Consider the following 21525-nt stretch of genomic DNA (forward strand, 5'->3'; position numbering starts at 1 on the left):
TCGGGTATTTCCTGGAATCTGTGTACAGTTTCTAACTATCAGAGGTATTTTCATTTCTATTTCCTGTGTTATTTCATGGTTGTACCTGGGAATTACATATTTCCTCAATTTCTTAAATTCCAGAGGGAAATGAAGCACATGTACTCTTACCCTTCTCTTAACCTTTGTCTTCATTATGGGGTCTCTTGGATAGGCTATGTAGGAGATGAGACTATACTACCACAGTGGTTGGTAGATTGCTCAGAGGTCAGAACACTAATTGCACTATGCTGGCGAAGATAACAATTTTTATGCTTGAAGTGGGAACTATTTGGCACTTGTCCATGACAAGTAATTCAATTTGGACATCACAACATCCTCTAATATATGTCTGTGGAAATTAGTATTTGGTATGATTTATATTGCAGAGCATCTTTAGATTTCTTGATTGTGTAATTTATAACTTAGACATGATTTTTAAATCAAATTTTAAATATTAGCAGAAACGTGAATTTTACTATGAGCAAAATTTCTCTTCTAATCAAATTTTTAGCTAACTCTTCGGAATTAACTACCTTTATTATGTTGAAATAAATATGAAACACATTTTGATGTTCTAAATAAAATGACCTCAAAAACACCCAATTAAAAATTATATTACAAAAATATTCTACTTATAATTACTGGGAAGAGGCATCATTAAAGCAGATTTTATACATGATTCTGCAATTCCATTCTGAGGTATGTACCTAAGAAAATTTTAAAAATGTGTTTACACATGCACAGAAATGTATGTGAGTGTTCATAGAAGAATGATTCATAGAAAGCAAAAGTAAAAACAATTCAGATATCCACCAATTGATCCATGGATAATAAAAGGTGGTATATCTGCACAATGGAATATTATTATTCCAAAAAAAAGAATGAAATCCTGATTGAACATGTATAAACCCTGAAAATAGTATGTTAAGTAAAAGAAGCTAGTTATAAAAAAAATCACATATTATACTGTTCTATTCATATATAATTCCAAAATAGACAAGTCTACAAAGACGGAAAGTAGAATATGTGGTTTTGTAGGGTTAGGGGGTAGAAGTGGGAAGAAATGGATACAGAGTTTCTTCAGGAGTAATGAAAATATTTAAAATTAGACTTTGTGGTTGTAAAACACTATGAATATGCTAAAAACCAATGAATTGTATACTTTATTTTTAAAGATTTTGATTATTAATGAGAGACACAGAGACAGGCAGAGACATAGGCAGAGGGAAAAGCAGGGGTCCCCTGTGGGGACCCCGATGCAGAACCCGATCCCAGGACCCTGGGTTCAGGACCTGAGCCAAAGGCAGATGCTCAACCACTGAGCCATCTAGGTGCCCCTGAATTGTATACTTTAAATGGGAAAATTATATGATATATGATTTATATCTCTATAAAGCTGTTATTTTATTAAAAGCAGATTTTAAATATAATTTAAAAAAATATCAACAGCCTCTAAGAAACAGAATTCAAGTAATTATGATTTAATTACTTTGTAAATATTCTATTTTCACTAAATACTTTTGATGATCAACCCTGTATGTTTAATCGTGCTATTAGAAAGTGATATTGCTTTAGAAAAGCTTCTTTTATTTTTGAAATTATGCTTTAGTGCATTTATATATAAAGAATAAAGTGTTGCTGTATTTGAAAAACCAGCAGTGTGTATCATGAATCTTTTTCATTATTTTGAAAAATACATTTTGATCTTGTATTCATGCTCCAATTCACGAGTTGGAAAAAAAAATGTAGCCTTGTTTTTTTCTAGCTTGGATTAATGAGGTTCAAAAAATGTAAATGACATGTTGAATTCCAGACTCAGTTATACTAGTTCCAACTAAAAAAAGGCATATTAAAATATTTAATCCAGGGTGATCATGCTTTCTGCTATTGTGTTTAGGCATTGGGATTTATGTGATAAGGAAAAATACATAGTTAATGAATAAAAAATACCATTACTTATTCAAATATTTACTGAGCATTTATAAAATTTGTATCACAATGGGGTTTTGTAGCAAAATAAGTAAATACTCTATTTAAGGGCTGTTGGATGGTAGAGTAGATAAAAGGACACACACACACACACACACACACACAAGCATGCACCCATATGAAGTGAACACACAGAAACAGAACCACACAACCTTACAGACAAGTGTATGCCCACTAGCATATACAGACAAATTCATAAGAATATCCACATCAAATATGTACATGTACTTGTGCACACATACAATGCAAAACAAACCAGAAGGGAAAGGGAGTTCCAGATCATTTTTCTCTAGGGGATCAGGGAAAGCTGAGGAACTACCTTTGTGTTACACTGTTACAGTCCAGTAGTTGTATTTGGAGATAGGAAGAGTAGAGTTTATGTTTGGGGGAGAAAAAAAAAAAAACATTGTTGAGAAATCACAAATGTTTACATAAAACCAATACTGACAGCAGTGCATGTTGGATGTTGAGGGTAAGGAGGCATTCTTGTATTAGTGACAGCACTGTGATTTTAGTAGGTTTGAGAATGGATGTGATATTCTTAGGCAAGTTTCCATAATGAGATTGGATAAATTCAACAACAGTGATTATCCAGAGTTTAAAATTGGCAAGATAGTGATAATGTTAAATTCAAATGCTAAATTCTTCTAAGAAAGGCCTGATCACATGAAGTCCAGACTGAATAGAGAGGCTAAAAAAGTCACAAGAGAAAATGATAAGACTTATATGTGGTGTTGTTGGCTAGAGATTGGGGGACTTATGTTGGTGATGCCATATGTCAGGATCCTAGTTTTGTGATCTATCATACATCAGGGCTCTGTGCTAGGCACTTTAAGCACCTCATCGTTCCCAACTGTTGAGCTGTATATGATAAAGTTATTCATTAATTTTGGTGAATAAGAAAGTTTAAGTCGAAACAGACTGGTGTATATTCAGAGCTAACAAGTGGCAGAGCAAGGATTCAAACTCCGTATAATGTGACCTCAAAATCTGTCCTATTTAGAAATCCCCACCATTTCTCTCATGTTAGAAATATCTCGATAAACATAAAAGTCACTTTATCTGATTTTTATAGTGTCAAAGACAAGATAACAGGCCCAAAATGGAATCAATTATGCTAAGCCACTTGACACCAAACCAAGACTTAATCTGATTACAGTTTTGGCCTCTCCTAGAAGAGGAATCTGAAACCTGTCAGTCAGGAATCACCTGGTCAGCACTAGTTACGTAATCTGCCTGACAAATTCCTCCTGTCCCCTAAAGGAAAGTGACCTTTTCACAACAAAATCCACTTTTTGCAAGCATAACTTCCCTGTCAGGCTCCCTTCTTCCTGAAAAAGTTTTCCGTTTTGTACAGCTCTTCAGAGCTCCTTTTACTTTATGCAAGATAGGATGCTGCTTGACTCATTAATGGTTGAAGAAAGCCAGTCAGATTTTTAAAATTTACTTGGTCGAGTTTTTTTTTTTTTTAATAATAGTGGATTAAATTAATCTTCACATCAATATGATTCTAATTCCCTTATTGCCCCTTAAAATTCTTAGCATAAGACCTTTTTATAGCTATGATTTCTTTATATTCCTATTATTTTTTATTTTTACATTTTCAATCTTAAATGTTTCCTTTCTTTGGTTAAGATTTTGAGATTGCACAAATAAGCCCAATGAACATTTTTTTAATTGAGAAATATGATCTTTTGACAATCTATAGTGTATATGTATGTATGTGTTTGTGTATATATAACACACACACACAATATTTAGCTAATTAAAGCTCTATTCTACAACTTTATTGAGAAGATACAGATATGGACAGCCCGGGTAGCTCAGCCGTTTAGTGCCTGCCTTCAGCCCAGGGTGTGATTCTGGAGTCCCGGGATCGAGTCCCATGTCAGGCTCCAAACAGGGAGCCTGCTTCTCCCTCTGCCTGTGTCTCTGCCTCTCTCTCTCCATCTCTCTCTCTCTCTGTCTCTCAGTAATAAGCAAATAAAATCTTTTTTTTTTTAAAGGTACAGATATGAGGATGAAAAACAGGGGTGAAGTATGAATAAGTACACCAAGAATAATAATATTGAGCTCTGGAATAACAATTCATGTTTCCACAGTGTTTTCATACAACTTGACTTATTTAAGTATGTTTTATGATCCCTGCTTTGCAGTTGGAGAAAACTGAATGCAGTTTGTGTAATTTTCAGTGTCACACAGTGAGATTTAAGTGCTAACTTTCTAATTCCGAGGTCTGAAGATGTTTTTGTATATTCACTTGTTCACTTGATGTTATAAAACCAGCTTTGAAAATTAGCACAGTGGAATAGTAAAAATAAATAAATGGCAAGAGTTCAGAACACCTAGAAAGATCTTTTACTTATCATGTCATTTTAATATTGAGTCAACTTTCTTATCTATCAAATGTGAATAATAATTTTGTGAAATTACTAATTTACAACATCTAAGCAAGCATGGAAAAGTAGAGCATCTATGAAGATCTAATTTTGTCAAAATTTGTAAGCAGACAGGACTCAAAAGGGTTTGTACTATGTGTGGAGTTGAATTATCAGTACTAAGGACTGTCAACTAAGTTGAAATTTATAAAAATCACATTTATACTTGTTGCTGCTATCAGACAAAAAAACTTAAACACTGTAGACTTGACATACAATTATGAGTTTTTAAGACATCCTTAAAATTTAAATCTAAGTTATCTATCTCAACAAAATGTATTCAATAAATTGTGGTTGCAGACCAATTATATCAGTCATGGTGCTAGACATATGAATAAAGCCAAAGCTTTTATAAAATGATGATTTATATGATATTTATATATGTAACTATATATAAAATTTATTTAATCCCTGTGGCAGAGACTGGCTATATATCTACACAATCCATTTCCTCTTTATCCTGGACACACAACTAGAATACATTTCCCAGCTTCCCTGTAGTTACAGGCAGGTAGGTATGAATTCTACCTGGCAGGTATGTGACTGAATTCTGGCCAGTGGAATACCACTGGCCGTGCTGAGAACCTGCTATGTACCATTCTTGCTCTTTCCTCTTCCAGAGACGATGCCAAGTATTAAACATGTCAGAGTCTTAGGAAGAAGCCTGAGTCCCAAAAACTATGTCATCCACCAATCAAGGGATCCATTATGGACTTTATATGAACAAGGAATAAACTTCTATGTGTTAAGATACTGAGCTTCTGGAATAACATTCACTTAACTACTATAATCTTGACTATAATGGAAGTCATGTACAGAAGTTGATAGAATTTTTTGCACTCCTTCTTAGGTCAGGGAAGAATATGAAAATAACTCCCAAATAGATTAAATGTGTGACCAGGTTTTCCTTTATTCATTTAAAATATGTATTAAGCTCATACTGTGTGCTAGGCATTGTGCAAAACTCTAGGGATAAGCTAGAGAATTATACAAATAAAATACCCTAACTCATAGAACTTGTAGTCTGTTGTGGGAGGGAGGCAGTTAAGAAGTATGGGAATAAGTGACATAATCATTGATTATGTATTATGTATTATTACTACTTTGAAGGAAACTAAAGGACCAAGATAATGGGAAATGACTGAGCAATCAAGGAAGGCTTTTTAAAATTTTTTTTAAAATTTATTTAGAGAAATATGGAGAGGGAAGGAGGAGGGGCAGAAGGAGAGAGAGAAAGAAACTCTTAAGCAGACTCCTTGCTCAGCATGGAGCCTGACACAGGGTTGGGTTTCACAATCCTGAGATCACAACCTGAACTGAAATCAAGAGTTGGACATTAACTGACTGAGCCACCCAGGTGCACCTTTTTTTTCTTCTTCTTCTTTTAGAACTCTAGTTGACCTACAAGGTTATATTTGCTTCAGGTGTACAATATTATTGTTTGAGAATTCTATACAGTATGCAGTGCTCACCAGAAGTCCTTACTATCTGTCACCTTACAAAGTTATTACAATACTAGAGAAAGTGATAGTGAGATGGAAAATAGAAGCCAACGGAGGAACCAGAACAAGAGACTTTTCCAGAAACACGAAACCACAAAGTCAATATCCTATTGTAGAAAGTTCCAACCCATTAAACTAGCTGTCCTCTGACTAAACTTCAAAACTTTATTTACTGGTACTTCGATTGTCAATCACTCGGCACTACTACTTTTTTCAATAATCTCAAGTCAAATGGAAAAGTTTCTATCCATATAAACATCCACAGGACTGGAAGGTGTCTGACACCTAAAATGACTTTTTTAATTAGCATAGCTTACCATTTTTAAACTCCTTAAATTTTACATGCTCAATGTATTCAATTGGGCTGAGACTGACAGCAAGATAAATCTATTTAGTTATTCATGATTAACTTGAATATCATCATAGTTAATATACCTTAAAGCAGATTTAACTCCCATGAAGCTGAATTGAATAGAACTCTGGAAGTCACTTTTTTGTGGAGATGATACAAGTATAGTCTCAGTGTGTTACCATCAGTTTGTTTGACTAATAAAACCATTTCTAAACTTTGTAGAAAAATTATAGGTGTAAGTTCACAACCTTTCATAGAGGCACATGTAAGGAAGAATTTATCATTCCTCTATAAAGTTGGTTTTAAAAGATCATCTTAGAGAATTTGATGAAGAAAAAAGTCATATATATATATATATATATATATATATATATATATATATATGCAGTTATATTAAGAAATCTCACTTAGTACCGGATGAAGTTTTTTAAGATATAAAAATAGACTTCCTATATGCATATTTTATCCAAGATCCTACAAAAAGAAACGTTTAACTTATAGATAAATGATTCTAGAATCTTCAAGTTGTTGGGGCATCTGAACATGATTTGCAAATGAGGAGGTGAAGCTCAGTTTGTAAGTGTGTATGTAAGAGCAAGAGTGAGAGAGATGAATGGGGTCCAGATTCTCTGAGCATGCAGTCCTTGCTTCTTTGCACCATACCTCCCATATATTCCCAGGGCTTTATTTATTTACCTATTTATTTTGTCCCTGTGTGCTCTCCCCAAGTAATCTTAATGCTGTTTATTTCTGACTTACATTTTTGGAAGGCATAAATTCTCCAGGTATTTTGAAGGTAAAATCTCATTTGGAAATTCATACTAAAACAAAAAAAACAATGGAAATAAAAAAGGAGTTTCTAGGTATATTTAAAAGACAGAATATTAAAGTCTACTTGAAAGAAAACCAGTAGCACAAAATAAATTCATGTAACATGTATTTCTTCATATTTAATACTTTATACAGAGGTAGTTGATTAGAAAAATCTTACCTCAGAAAATCATTGTCACTTTTTGTGGTAGTAATTAATTGTTTTAGTTGTATAGGAGACTGTGGACAGCTTTGGATTTTATTCAGAATATTTTCTCACAGTGCAGACACTGTTTCATGGCAGTTACATATCGTACTGTGTCATTTGTATATCTTATATATTAATGTTCACAGTAGTCCTATAAGTAAGTATTATAATCATTACCTATGCTTTAGAGATTAGGAAACCAAGACTTAGGAAGGGAAAACAAATTGTCTACAATCACATAGCTCCTATATGAACTGTAGGCTGATTCTATACCCTATACCCTCAATTACTAGGCCATATAACTTCCCAATATGGGTTCTCTTTTGCCTGTAGGGTCATTAACTAAATACTAATTCTTTCGACTTTGTCTTTTTTTTTTCCACATTTTTGCTTTATTCTTACATATGTCCAAACAACAAACAAATAAGCATCAACAAATACAGTAGCAATAGATCCAAGAAATCAAACAGAAAACCTAAATAAGGATTAAGCAGGGAAAATTAAAGACACGCAACAAATATAAAATGAACCAAAAACAATTACAAAACAAAACAAAAAAATCCAAGACCACTCCCAGTTTTTATTGCCAAAATGGTTAGGGGATATATTTCGTTAAACAAGTAAACAAATAAACAAAAAGCTAAGTAGATTGAGATAGAAGTAATTAGTAAACAAAAAATAGCCCTTGAAATTTAAAAATATGATTTCAAAGAAATTAATATGTATTGGAATATAAAATTAAATAAATCCCTAAGAATTAGAACAAAAGGACAAATAAAAATAAAAATTAAAAATAGAGTGGAACCAGAAAATAAAATGCCACGTCTGATTCCTTGAATTTTCAGAGGGAGAACAGAATAAATAGGGGCTGATGAAATAAAGAATAATAGAAACATTGAAGAACAGATACTAAAATGTACCACCATGTACCTAGTCACACTGAATAAAGACCTTTCTTTACTTGACAAGTAATTGCATACTTTCAGAAACCAAAAAGGAAGGGGGACAGACAGAGTCAGAGATTAAAAGCTTTCAGAGAGGGGTACCTGGGTGGCTCAGTCGATTAAGTGTCTGCCTTCGGCTCAGGTTGTGATCTCAGGGTCCTGGGGTGGAGCTTTACATGGGGCTCCCTGCTCAGTGGGGAATCTACTTCTTCCTCTCCCTCTGCCCTCCTACCCCACTTGTGCTCTCGCTCTCTCTCAAATAAATAAGTGAAATCTTAAAAAAAATAATAAGTTTTCAGAGAGTAAAAAGAAAGCACAGTTTTAAAAAATGGCAAAGAGCATGAAATTCATTCCAACACACTATATTCTGGAAGTCAACAGAGCCACCTTTTGAAAACATTGAGGAAGTATTTTCAATCTTGATTTTGTTATCTAGGTAAACTGTCATTCATATAGGAGTACAAAAGAAACCAGATATCAGATATGCAAAGATTCAGAAGCTACCTTACAAATTCTTTCTTTGGAAGTTTTTGTAGATGTGTTTCATCAAAATAGACAATTAACTCAAGAGCTGGAAAACTTTGGAATCTAGAAACCATAGAAAAGCAGCAAGGGGGAATTTTTGTGAAGAAAACAATAATCACTGTGTAGGAACAGTCAAGAGTAGAGTAGAAGCACAAAGACCTCAAAGACAGAAACCTCATGAGAATCAAAGAGATTGATAGTATGATAGAGAACCTGGAAAACCTTGAGGAGATAACCAGTAATTTATGAATTATAATAATGTTGAATAAATTTGAACTTAAGTGAATCAAAGATTAGGACATTATATCACACAGCCATAAAAAAAAAAAAAGGATGAGGTCTTACCATTTCTGACAATAAGGATGGACCTAGAAGGTATTATGCTGAATGAAGTAAGTCAGACTGAGAAAGAAATATATGATTTCACTTATATATGGAATCTAAAAGAACCAAAATAAATAGATATAAAGCAGAATCAGATCTGAAAACCGAGAATAAATAGATGGTTGCCAACGGGAAGGGTTCGGGGTGGGTGGGGGGGATGCCTGAGCAAAAATGGGTGAGAGGGTTCAGGCTTCCAGTTACAGAGTGAATAAGTCTCAGGGATAAAAGATGCAGCATAGAGAATGTATTCAGCCCTGTTATAATAGTATTACATGGTGACAGATGGTAGCTACACTTGTAGTGAGCCTAGCATAATGTATAGAGATGTTGAATCACTATGTTGTATACTTGAAACCAATGTAATATTGTGTCAACTGCACGCAAATAAAAAAAATTAAATAGAACATTATAAGAGAGAAGACAATGTATTTCTAGCATACTAATTGACTCAATGGTATATATTATTTCCCTAATCATAGTAATATAAGCAGTTCTAATGGTTTTTATCTTCCAGAATCAATAGCTATGACTAAACACAGAACATGTGAGTACAGTAAAGCATATGAAATTTGAATCTCGTACGACTAAAGATACACAGATAAAAGCTAAGAGGCGGAAGATGGTGGGCAGAGGAGGGGAGTGAGGTTAGGATGAGTGCTTGTGTCCTCATGTTACAAAATGGCAGAACCAAAGGATGCTCTGTCTAGGTTAATGAAATGGAAAATTGAGTTTTAAGTATGTTTCAAGTTTCGGGCAGGAACTAGAGTGATCCGTCAGAATCTTGTGAGTAGAGATGGTATTGGAATATTTGAGCTAAATTTCAACAATCATAGCAGAAAGACAGTGGATGATATCTTATATATTGGTATAGCTTGTACGTCTTGTACAGCTGCATAAGCATACAATTTACACTTTTGTAGGCAACCAGAGGAAGAATCTCAAGCCAAAGAGTCAGAAAAGTTTCTTTGATTTTAGTGGAGAAGTTTGTAGGTGGTACAACTATGGCAAGAGAGTGTTTCATTATAAGCCCTTCTGCAGTGTTGGATATTTTTAATCATATGCATTCATACCTTTGTTAGAAATAACAAAAAATACCAGCACAAAACCAAACCTTTTTTCATATGTTTTACACCAAGGAAATTTAAATCCTTAGTGAGTATATCCTAAAGGTGTTTCACTACAAACTAATTTTAGCAAATGATATTTTATGAAGTTTTCCTTTATGTAGGTAAATATAGCTGAATTCTTATAAATAATGTACTGCTAGTAGGGACATAGGCATCCAAAAATTTCCATTTGTGACTAAACTTAATATGTTTTAAAATACTTAATATTTTGTGTTGTCTTAGGGGGTTTGCTTTAAGGCATGTAATTCAATTTAACATGCTCATGTTTTAGGCACTGTGCATAGGATAAAAATAAGGCCATTCTTTTTCTCTAGGATATACAGGCACATTCTGATGTCAATATACCAAAGAGGTACTTAAAACTATTCAAAGTACTATATTCTCAGAGATACCTGGATTTTGTCATAAGGCACAAAGAGAATGGAATAAGAAAAATAAGTGGTAGGGCATTTTTATTGAATTATGAATGGGTACCTGGAATTAAAAATGGGGATTTGTCTCAGTTCTTCCATTAAGATAGGGACAATTTAGGGGTGAAATGAAAATTAAGTAAAATAGGCATAATTTGATGCCAACTCCTCATCCTTGCCCTGTTTGAATACTCTAAAAAAGAAAAAAAGAAAATCATTAAGTGTTCTATTAGTACTCCTGATTTATGATAAACGCCTAAGAAAAGATGTACCAGAAAATATACTTTCACAGTGATGTTTAGGATGAAACAAAGTATCTTTGTAATGAAGAGTGAATTTAATGTGTAGAATTATCCTCTGACAATGATATGAATATATATGTAGTGATTGTTTTGACAAACTATAATTTTATATGAAATGTCTGCTATTTGTTGGTTTTTCACTTGATGGAATTTTTATGTAGTTCAAACTCATATATGGGTCTCTTAAAAATAATTATTATTGAAATAACCTATTTTTAAATATTGTAAGTTGTAACCATATTCTTTTTTATTCAGATTTATTTAATTGCAAGGGGAATGTAGTAAGTAGGGAGACCCCAGATAGAGACTAGTAGAACACTTCAGACTTTATTTTAATTTTTTTGGAGTGTTTCATTATTTTGTACTCTTTATCTTTATTGCATTTCTTCAATATTCATATTTCCACCATAATTTTCAAGATTGAAAGTATGTATGCATATTTACACTTGTAAAACCTGTTTAGTTTTAAAGTTATAATTTAGTAGAATTTATAATTTAGCAGAAAACTAGTTTTTAAAAGAGTTCTCATTTGAAAGAAAATGCAAAGACTCTTGGGCTAAAAATGAATTGCACGAAGCCTGTGTTAATGTAATATTTGAAGCATAAAGATCTTCAAGAGGAAAAATTCAATAGAATGTGAAATTCACAAGAGAAACATAATTACACAGGATGTTGGCTATCATTGCTTTCATTTTTTAAACTCACCTAGTTATCTTAGATTACATTTTGTGTAAACTAAATATTTTCTGACAAATACCCTTACCATTATGCTGCTAATAACAATAGTTTAAAAACCAAATTCTGTGGATACATAATAACCCAAAGGGATTATCTGACGTTATTTTGAAAGCTGCTTTTAAAATACAGTTACTCAAAAAAAATACAGTTACTCTCCAACATGCAAGTCAGATTATTATATCACATACGTGTGTGTGTGTGTGAGAGAGAGAGAGAGAGAGAGAGTGTAGTGAATACCTACCTAGGGTACATTACTTTTTCTCTATTCCTTTTTAGGGAAATAATCCTCTGTCACTCTTAATCCAAGTGATTCTGGCCAATTTAGATGGGGCTTAATCTACCCTGCCCATACTTTCAGTCCCCAGAGTGTGTAAATAAACCGTATCTGGCCAGTCAGCATATTTGACTTCATGAGCCACAGGAACTGGTTATGATAGGTGCAGGTGCCCCAAATCAAGGTAATGAAATTCATCTGGATGCTACTAGTTAAAGGAAAGTGGTCTGTTCAGTAAAGTTAGTGACTGATAGAGAAAATGAGCCTAAAGCTGTCAGGGGTCAACATGTGGAGAAAGACAGCCAAAAAATAAAGTAAAAAATTGAACCAAGAGAAATAGCTTGAGTCTTGGGACATTGCTTGAGTTCCTGGAAACAGCTATGAGTGATGTTGGTGATTCTCTAGACTTTGCGTTCTACACCACTAAATTCCCTTTTTACTTCTGACAATATGAATATGAATAAATGAATAAGACATTACTGAACTTGCCTGAAACTCAGAGTCTGATAAGAGAAAACATACAAATAAAGGACTATAATACTAAAGGATATAAAAAACTTGGTAGGGTGCCTGCCTGGCTCAGTCAATAGAGCGTGCAACTCTCTATCTTGGGGTTGGAAGTTCAAACCCCATGGTGAGTGTAGAGATTGCTTAAAAATAAAATCTTTATTAAAAATAACTTGGACATAATATTTACACCATTCTATCATTACAAATTTTTAGGCTCAGGGACTTTAAAGTGCCATGCTTATAAGTGCTAGAACTTTCACATTCTCTCATGAGTCTAGCCTATTTCCCCAGGAAAATGACATTTATCTTATTGGAAAAAAAAAAGTCATAATTTTTGTCCTTCTAAAGTGTTTAGTCCCATCTCTTCCAATTTTCACCAATATCGTAGTTGAAGACTAGAGGAATAATACTGTACCATCTTTATATTTTTGTACATATATCTTTTTGGAGTTCAATTTGCCAACATATAGCATAACACCCAGTGCTCATCCCATCAAGTGCCCCCCTCAGTGCCCATCACCCAGTCACCCCAACCCCCCCACCTCCCCTTCCACTCACCCTTATTCGTTTCCTAGAGTTAGGAGTCTCTCATGTTTTGTCTCCCTCACTGATATTTCCCACTCATTTTCTCTCCTTTCCCCTTTATTCCCTTTCACTATTTTTTATATTCCCCAAATGGATGAAACCATATAATGTTTGTCCTTCTCCGATTGACTTATTTCACTCATCATAATACCTTCCAGTTCCATCCACATCAAAGCAAAAGGTGGGTATTTGTCATTTCTAATGGCTGAGTAATATTCCAGTGTATACATAAACCACATCTTCTTTATCCATTCATCTTTCGATGGACACCAAGGCTCCTTCCACAGTTTGGTTATTGTGGACATTGCTGCTATAAACATTGGGGTGCAGGTGTCTCGGCATTTCACTGCATCTGTATCTTTGGGGTAAATCCCCAACAGTGCAATTGCTGGGTCGTAGGGCAGGTCTATTTTTAACTCTTTGAGGAACCTCTACACAGTTTTCCAGAGTCGCTGTACCAGTTCACATTCCCACCAATAGTGCAAGAGGGTTCCCATTTCTCCACATCCTCTCCAACATTTGTGGTTTCCTGCCTTGTTAATTTTCCCCATTCTCACCGGTGTGAGGTGGGATCTCATTGTAGTTTTGATTTGTATTTCCCTGATGGCAAGTGATGTGGAGCATTGTCTCATGTGCTTGTTGGCCATGTCTATGTCTTCCTCTGTGAGATTTCTGTTCAGGTCTTTTGCCCATTTCATGATTGGATTGTTTGTTTCTTTGCTGTTGAGTTTAATAAGTTCTTTAGAGACCTTGGATACTAGCCTTTTATCTGATATGTAATTTGCAAATATCTTCTCCCATTCTGTAGGTTGTCTTTTAGTTTTGTTGACTGGTTCTTTTGCTGTGCAGAAGCTTTTTATCTTGATGAAGTCCCAATAGTTCATTTTTGCTTTTGTTTCCCTTGCTTTCATAGATGTATCTTGCAAGAAGTTGCTATGGCCGAGTTCAAAAAGGGTGTTTCCTGTGTTCTCCTTTAGAATTTTGATGGATTCTTTTCTCACATTTAGATCTTTCATCCATTTTGAGTTTATCTTTGGGTATGGTGTAAGAGAATGGTCTAGTTTTATTCTGCTGCACGTGGATGTCCAATTTTCCCAGCACCATTTATTGAAGAGACTGTCCTTTTTCCAGTGGATAGTCATTCCTGCTTTGTCAAATATTAGTTGACTACAGAGTTGAGGGGCCATTTCTGGGTTCTCTATTCTGTTCCATTGATCTATGTGTTTGTTTTTGTGCCAGTACCACACTGTCTTGATGATCGCAGCTTTGTAGTACAACCTGAAATCTGGCATTGTGATGCCCCCGGCTCTGGTTTTCTTTTTCAATATTCCCCTGGCTACTCGGGGTCTTTTCTGATTCCACACAAATCTTAAGATGATTTGTTCCAATTCTCTGAAGAAAGTCCATGGTAATTTGATAGGGATTGCATTGAATATGTAAATTTCCCTGGGTAGCATTAACATTTTCACAATGTTAATTCTTCCAATCCATGAGCATGGAATATTTTTCCATCTCTTTGTGTCTTCCTTAATTTATTTCAGAAGTGTTCTGTAGTTTTTAGGGTATAAATCCTTTACCTCTTTGGTTAGGTTTATTCCTAGGTATCTTATGCTTTTGGGTGCATTGTAAATGGGATGGACTCCTTAATTTCTCTTTCTTCAGTCTCATTTTTAGTGTATAAAAATGCCACTGACTTCTGGGCACTGATTTGGTATCCTCCACACTGCCGAATTGCTGTATGAGTTCTAGCAATCTTGGGGTGGAAGACTTTTGGTTTTTCTATGTACAGTATTATGTCATCTGCAAAGAGGGAGTTTGACTTCTTCTTTGCCAATTTGAACGCCTTTTATTTCTTTTTGTTGCCTGATTGCTGAGGCTAGGACTTCTAGTACTATGTTGAATAGTAGTGGTGAGGGTGGACATCCTTGTCGTCTTCCTGATCTTAGGGGAAAGGCTCCCAGTGTTTCCCCATTGAGAATGATATTTGCTGTGGGCTTTTCGTAGATGACTTTTGGATGCTGAGGAATGATCCCTCTATCCCTACACTCTGAAGAGTTTTAATCAGGAATGCATGCTGTACTTTGTCAAATGCTTTCTCTGCAACTATGGAAAGGATCATATGGTTCTTGTTTTTTTCTCTTGTTGATATGATCTTTCACATTGATTGCTTTACAGGTGTTGAACCAGCCTTGCATCCCAGGGATAAATCCCACTTGGTCATGGTGAATAATCTTCTTAATGTACTGTTGGATCCTATTGGCTAGTATCTTTTTGAGAATTTTTGCATCTGTGTTCATCAGGAGTATTGGTCAATAATTCTCCTTTTTGGTGGGGTCTTTGTCTGGTTTTGGAATTAAGGTGATGCTGGCCTCATAGAATGATCTTGGACGTATTCCATCCCTTTCTATCTTTCGGAAGAGCTTTAGTAAAATAGGTATTGTTTCTTTAAACGTTTGATAGAATTTCCCTGGGAAGCCATCTGGCCCTGGACTTTTGTGTCTTGGGAGGTTTCTGATAACTGCTTCATTTTCCTCCCTGGTTATTGGCCTTTTCAGGTTTTCTATTTCTTCTTGTACCATCTTTAGTCATATGGGAAAGTAGGGAGGATGAACCAATTAGAAAGTGAAAACCCTGGTGTCCTAGGATAAATTAATATTTTGTGAGCCAAATAGAATTTAATAGATACCTTATTTTTTAAAGTTATTTGCACAATTACTAAAATTTAATCTATTTGGTTGTTAATTCTTTATCTTGCTTCTCTAGAGGTCATATCATTCATCCAAACAGCACTCATTAACTTATCAAAAAGTGTGTTGAGTACTGTCTTCTTGGGAATCATGGGAAGGTATATAGTATGTTATTGGAATATTATTCACTATAATGCAATACATTATAATGAGAAGAAAATCCCATGAGTATATTGAGAATCATAAGACCTTAGATTTCGAAAGTGTCTTGTCCCATGAAAGAAACTCCTGAACTATCTTCTGATATTCTTCCGTGATTTCTGCTTGAGTAAGCCTAGTATAAAAATACATTACCTGTCACATTGTCGACACACCATATATATTTGATGAACAAATGATTGAAATTTACCATTTCACAAGGCCAGGGTATTCCTTGTTGGCCCCTAAAAGGGAGCCTCATTTCAAAATCACAGGCCCTTACATCCCAGTTATGCAGGATTACTAATATATTGGTTTTCACTATTTGATTCATTCTCCCCTTTCCAGATCTTGGGATTATCTCTTTATCTTTGGATTTGCCAAAAGCAAAAGTAACAATTCCAACCTTTGGTTACTTAATAAAAAAATAGTATTTGTTAATTGGCATGCCATTTCTGTCAAAGAAAGAGAAAGTTCTAGTTGCAGCACGTCTGGGGGCCTTAGAGAAAACCTCCTCTTTACCTGTCATCATAGTGTATAGTACCCCTATTCTATTGCTAAAATGGCCTCAAAATCTATTTTGCCTGAGAACCAGGATCAGTTTTAAAAGGCTGACTTTTCCATTCAAAGGAGTCAGGATAATGTTGCATTTAAAGTATGTTAAATGATAATGTAAGCCTTCTGGGTTGTGGTTACCATGTGTATTTTGCTTTTCAAAACTGCCTTGGGACTGGACTGCTACATTAGTCTGTTTTCTGATTGAACAGATCTGTTTTTAAAAAATTCTTTATATTAAGCTGTCATTTATGTCTCAAATCTTCTACCTGTAGGTCTCAGTTCAGCTCTCTGGAACCCATCAAAGTATATCTAACATGTGCACATGCCTGTCTTTATGCATTTGAAGACAATTATCACTTTTGCAAACATCTCAAACATATCCTTAGGTCATCTGCAGCAAATCATTTTCAAAATAGGAATTTTTTGTACAGTATTTTTCCATATTCCATTTTATTCATAGCAGCAAAACCACTTTTACTTTATGTGTGTATACACACACACACACACACACACACACACACACACATACTGGGCAAATGTAAATAAAAAGCATTTAATCAATGCTATAATGACAATTATTTTAGCATTAGTAGTAGGATAATCGGTTCTATTTTGTCTGTCATTGGAGGGGCTCCCAGAATGTGAGACTTTAGTTTTAAAACTGAGATAGTCCTAGACAAATGTGCCAGGTTGCCTAGAGCTCTATGGCTTCCTGGAGCACAGATCTTCAGTGCTACAGCCAGGAAAATCTCAAGCAAACTTGGCGGAATTAGTAATTAGCAGATGTCATTTATTTGTTGCTCATGGTGTGGCATGTATAGGGCTGCTGCCTTACATATGTGATCTCTGAACCTTCTACCAGCCATTAAAGATCAAGATTGGAAAGCAACTAGCTGTTTGCCACAATTTATATACCAAATTCCATAATAGAAAACCATGGTGACAGTGAGTGCCCAGGCCAGGCCTGTCGTTCCCAGCTTCCTTGCTGCTGGGTGTGACCATGTGGCATTTTGTCATAAACAGAGTCTTAGTGGAAATGACAGGTTCTGCTCTGGGCCAAATCTTTTGAAAATGGAATGTACTTTCTTCAGGATTTCTTTTCCCTCCCACTGACTGGCTGCCAAAACCATGGATGCTAGTGGAACCACAAGACTGAAGGAGCCTGGGTGCATGGACTGCATGTAGGGAAACTGCCTGCCCTCCAGGAGCACCTGGCTAAATTGTTACTTAAGAGAAAAATAAACTTCTAATGCATTAAGATGTTGAAATGTTGAGGTTTGTTACAGTTCCTAGCATCACACTAATGAGTTTAGTGAGTTTGGCCTCACACTAATCATTAGTGTGATGCTATTCACATTTTACTTAGAAATTCACTCTAGAAAGATTAAGTTACATGTCCAAGGCCATTCTTCTAATAAATAGAAGAGCCAGATATGAATCCAAAAACCTGTGCTTTTCTCAGAACCACTATCTTTCTCCTTATAAACTGAAAGTGATAAGGTAACTAACTTATGCACAGTGACTCAGGCAAGCTGTAATTTGGATTTCCAGATTTCTCTAACTTTACATTCTACACATTTTCCATTCAATTTGGAGACGTCCCCCTGGAACTAAATATTTTTCTGTTTTTGGATTTTCCATTTTTAAATAACAGCTCAAGTAAATTATATAATAAACTTTAAATATTTTCACTGAAGCTGATAGGTTATAACAGGTAGCTTTAAGTGCATTATGGTAAGAGATGTTTAATGGTTGACCTTGTGTTTTTTTAAATATTTCTTAACAACTTTCAAATATAGAATACAATATTATTTTAGTCACCTTGCTGTATATTACATTTCTAGGAAGTATTAATTTTATAAATGGAAGTTTGTTCTTTTTTTACCTCCTTCCCTCATTTCACTCATCCCAAATTCTGGCAATTATCAATCAGTTCTCTGTGTCCATGAGGTCAGTGGTTTGTTGTTTTGCGATTTGTTTTTTATAAGGTTCTACATAAAAATGATATCATATAGATCTCTTCCCAATTGACGTCTCTGCTTTCTTTATATTTTTGTGCTTATTTTCTTGTTCTTTCATATGTAACATGAGAATCCTAGAGAAATAATTACCATCATTTACTACTTGAAAAATAAAGAATTGTACATTTTATGCTCATCAGAAACAATACCAGCAAAGGTTTACAACACTTCTTCATTTGAAGATTCTCAGTATTCAGACTTTTCTAAGTGAATATTCAGTGTATCACAGTTGTCTAAGTCAAAGTAGCATGTATGGGATGGGCACAGTACATGAACATGTATGTAGGTGTGTGTATGCAAGCATACAGTCATACCTTGCTCTATTGTACTTTGCTTTATTGTACTTCACAGATACTATGTTTTTTTTTTTTACAAATTGAAGATTTGTAGCCAACCTCAATTAAGCAACTCCATTGGTGCCATTCTTCCAACAGTATTTGTTCACTTCAGGTCTCTGTGTTACATTTTGGTCATTGCAATATTTTAAACTTTCTCACTATTACTATATTTGTTATGGTGATAGGTGATCAGTGATCTTTGATGCTACTATTGTAATTGTGTTGGGGCATCACTAGTTGTATCCATATAAGATGGTGAACTTAACTGATAAATGTGTCTGTTCTGATTGTTCCACCAAACAGCCATTCCTGTCTCTTTCCTTCTCCTCAGGTCTCCCTCCTCCTTGAAACAACAATATTAAAATTAGGCCACTTAATAACCCTGAACCAACCTCTAGCTGTTCAAGTGAAAGGAAAAGGGAAAGTAGCATGCCTCTCATTTTATTTATTTTTTAAATATTTTATTTTTTTTTTAAGTAATCTCTACACCCAACACAGGGCTGGAACTCACAACCTCAAGATCAAGAGTCGCATACTCTACTGACTGAGCCAGTCAGGTGCCCCACATATCTCTCACTTTAAATCAAAAGCTAGAAATGATTAAGCTTAGTGAGGGAGACAGGTCAAAGGCTAAGATGGGCAAAAAGCTAGGCCTCTTGCACAAAACAGTTAGCCAACTTGTGGATGTAAAGGACAAGTTCTGGTTTTTTTCCCCCAAGATTTTATCCATTAATTTGAGAGAGAGAGAGAGAGAGAGAGAGAGAGAGAGAGAGAGAGAGAGAGAATGAACACAAGCAGGGGCAGAGGGAGAGGGAGAAGCAGGCTCTCCACTGAGCAGGGAGCCCAACATGGGGCTTGATCCCTGGACCTTGGGACCATGACCTGAGCCAAAGGCAGAAATTTAACTGACTGAGCCACCCAGGCATCCCAAGGAAAAGTTCTTGAAGAAAATTAAAAGTGCTACTCCAGTGAACACATGAATGAGAAGAAAGGGAAATAGCTTTATTACTGATAAGGAGAAAATTTTAGTGGTGTCTGGATAGATGAAACCAGCTACATTCCCTTAGACCAAAGCCTAGTACAGAGCAAAGCCCTAACTCTCTTTAGTTCTAGGAAGGCTGAGAGGTGAGCAAGCTGCAATAGAAAGTGTGAAACTAGCAGAGGTGGTTCATGAGGTTGAAGGAAAGAAGCCATCTGTATAACATAAAAGTGCAAGGTGAAGCCACAAGTGCTGACATAGAAAGTACAGTAAATTATCCAGGAGATCTAGTTAAGATAATGAAGGTGGCTGCACAAAACAACAAATTTTCAGTGTAGACAAAACAGCCATATATGGGAAGAAGATGCCATCTAGGATTTTTATAATTAGCAAGGAGAAGTTAATGCCTACCTAGCTTCCAAATTTCAAAGGACAGGCTGACTTCTTAGAGGCCAATGCAGAAGGGAACTTTAAGATGAAACAAGTGTTCATTTACCATTCTGAAAATCCCCGGGTCCTTAAAACTTATGTTCAATCTATTCTGTCCATGCTCTGGAAATAGAACCACAAAGCCTGGATGACAGCATACTTGCTTACAAAATGGTTTACATATTTTAAGCCTATGGTTGGGAACTATTCAGGAAAAAAATCCTTTCAAAATATTACTCCTCATTGACAATGCACCTGGTTACCCAAGAGCTCTGACGGAGATGTACAATGAGATTAATGTTGTTTTCATGCCTGCTACCACAATCCATTCTACAGCCTATGGCTCAAGGAGTCATTTTGACTTTCTAAATTTTGACTTTCAAGTCATAGTCCATGATTTCTCTGATGGACCTGAGCAAGGTCATATGGAAACCTTCTGAAAAGAACTCACAATTCTAGATACCATGAAGAACATTTGGGAAGTCATCAAAATACCAACATGAACAGGAGTTTGGAAGAAGTTGATTCCAAACTTCAGGAGTGACTTTGACTGCCTTGGTTCAAGACTGCCTTGGAGGAAGTAACAGTAGGTGTGGGAGAAATAGCGGGAGAACTAGAATTAGAAGTGGAACCTGAAGATGTGACTGAATTGTTTCAATCTCATGTTCAAATTTTAAATGATGAGAAGCTTCAATAAGCAAAGAAAGTTTCTTGAGCAGGAATATATCTCTGATGAAGACTGTGAAGATTGTTGAAATGACACAAAGGATTTAGATTACATAAACTTAGTTGATAAAGCAGCAGTGGGGTTTGAAAGGAGTGACTCCCAATTTGAAATAGAAGGGAAATATCAGGAAGGGAGACAGAACATAAAGACTCCTAACTCTGGGAAACGAACTAGGGGTGGTGGAAGGGGAGGAGGGCGGGTGTTGGAGGGGAATGGGTGACGGGCACTGAGGCGGACACTTGACGGGATGAGCACTGGGTGTTTTTCTGTATGTTGGTAAATTGAACACCAATAAAAATTAATTTAAAAAAAATAAAAAATAAATGGGCAAGTAAAAAAAAAAAGAAGTTCTACTATAGGGAAAATGCTATCAAACAGCATCGTGTGCTACAGAGAAATCATTTGTGAAAGGAAAGTCAATTGATGCAGCAAACTTCATTATTGTCTTATTTTAGGAAATTGCCATAAG

General features: G+C 35.3%; 1 protein-coding gene across 1 annotated transcript in view; it reads left to right on the forward strand.

The window, feature by feature from the left end:
- Positions 1-21525, forward strand: part of LOC121495133 (leukocyte-specific transcript 1 protein-like) — a 67896-nt gene that overhangs the window by 18911 nt on the left and 27460 nt on the right. The gene's annotated exons all lie outside the window — the stretch shown is intronic.

This window comes from Vulpes lagopus, chromosome 7, assembly GCF_018345385.1.
Source record: "Vulpes lagopus strain Blue_001 chromosome 7, ASM1834538v1, whole genome shotgun sequence".
Taxonomy (NCBI): Eukaryota; Metazoa; Chordata; class Mammalia; order Carnivora; family Canidae; genus Vulpes; species Vulpes lagopus.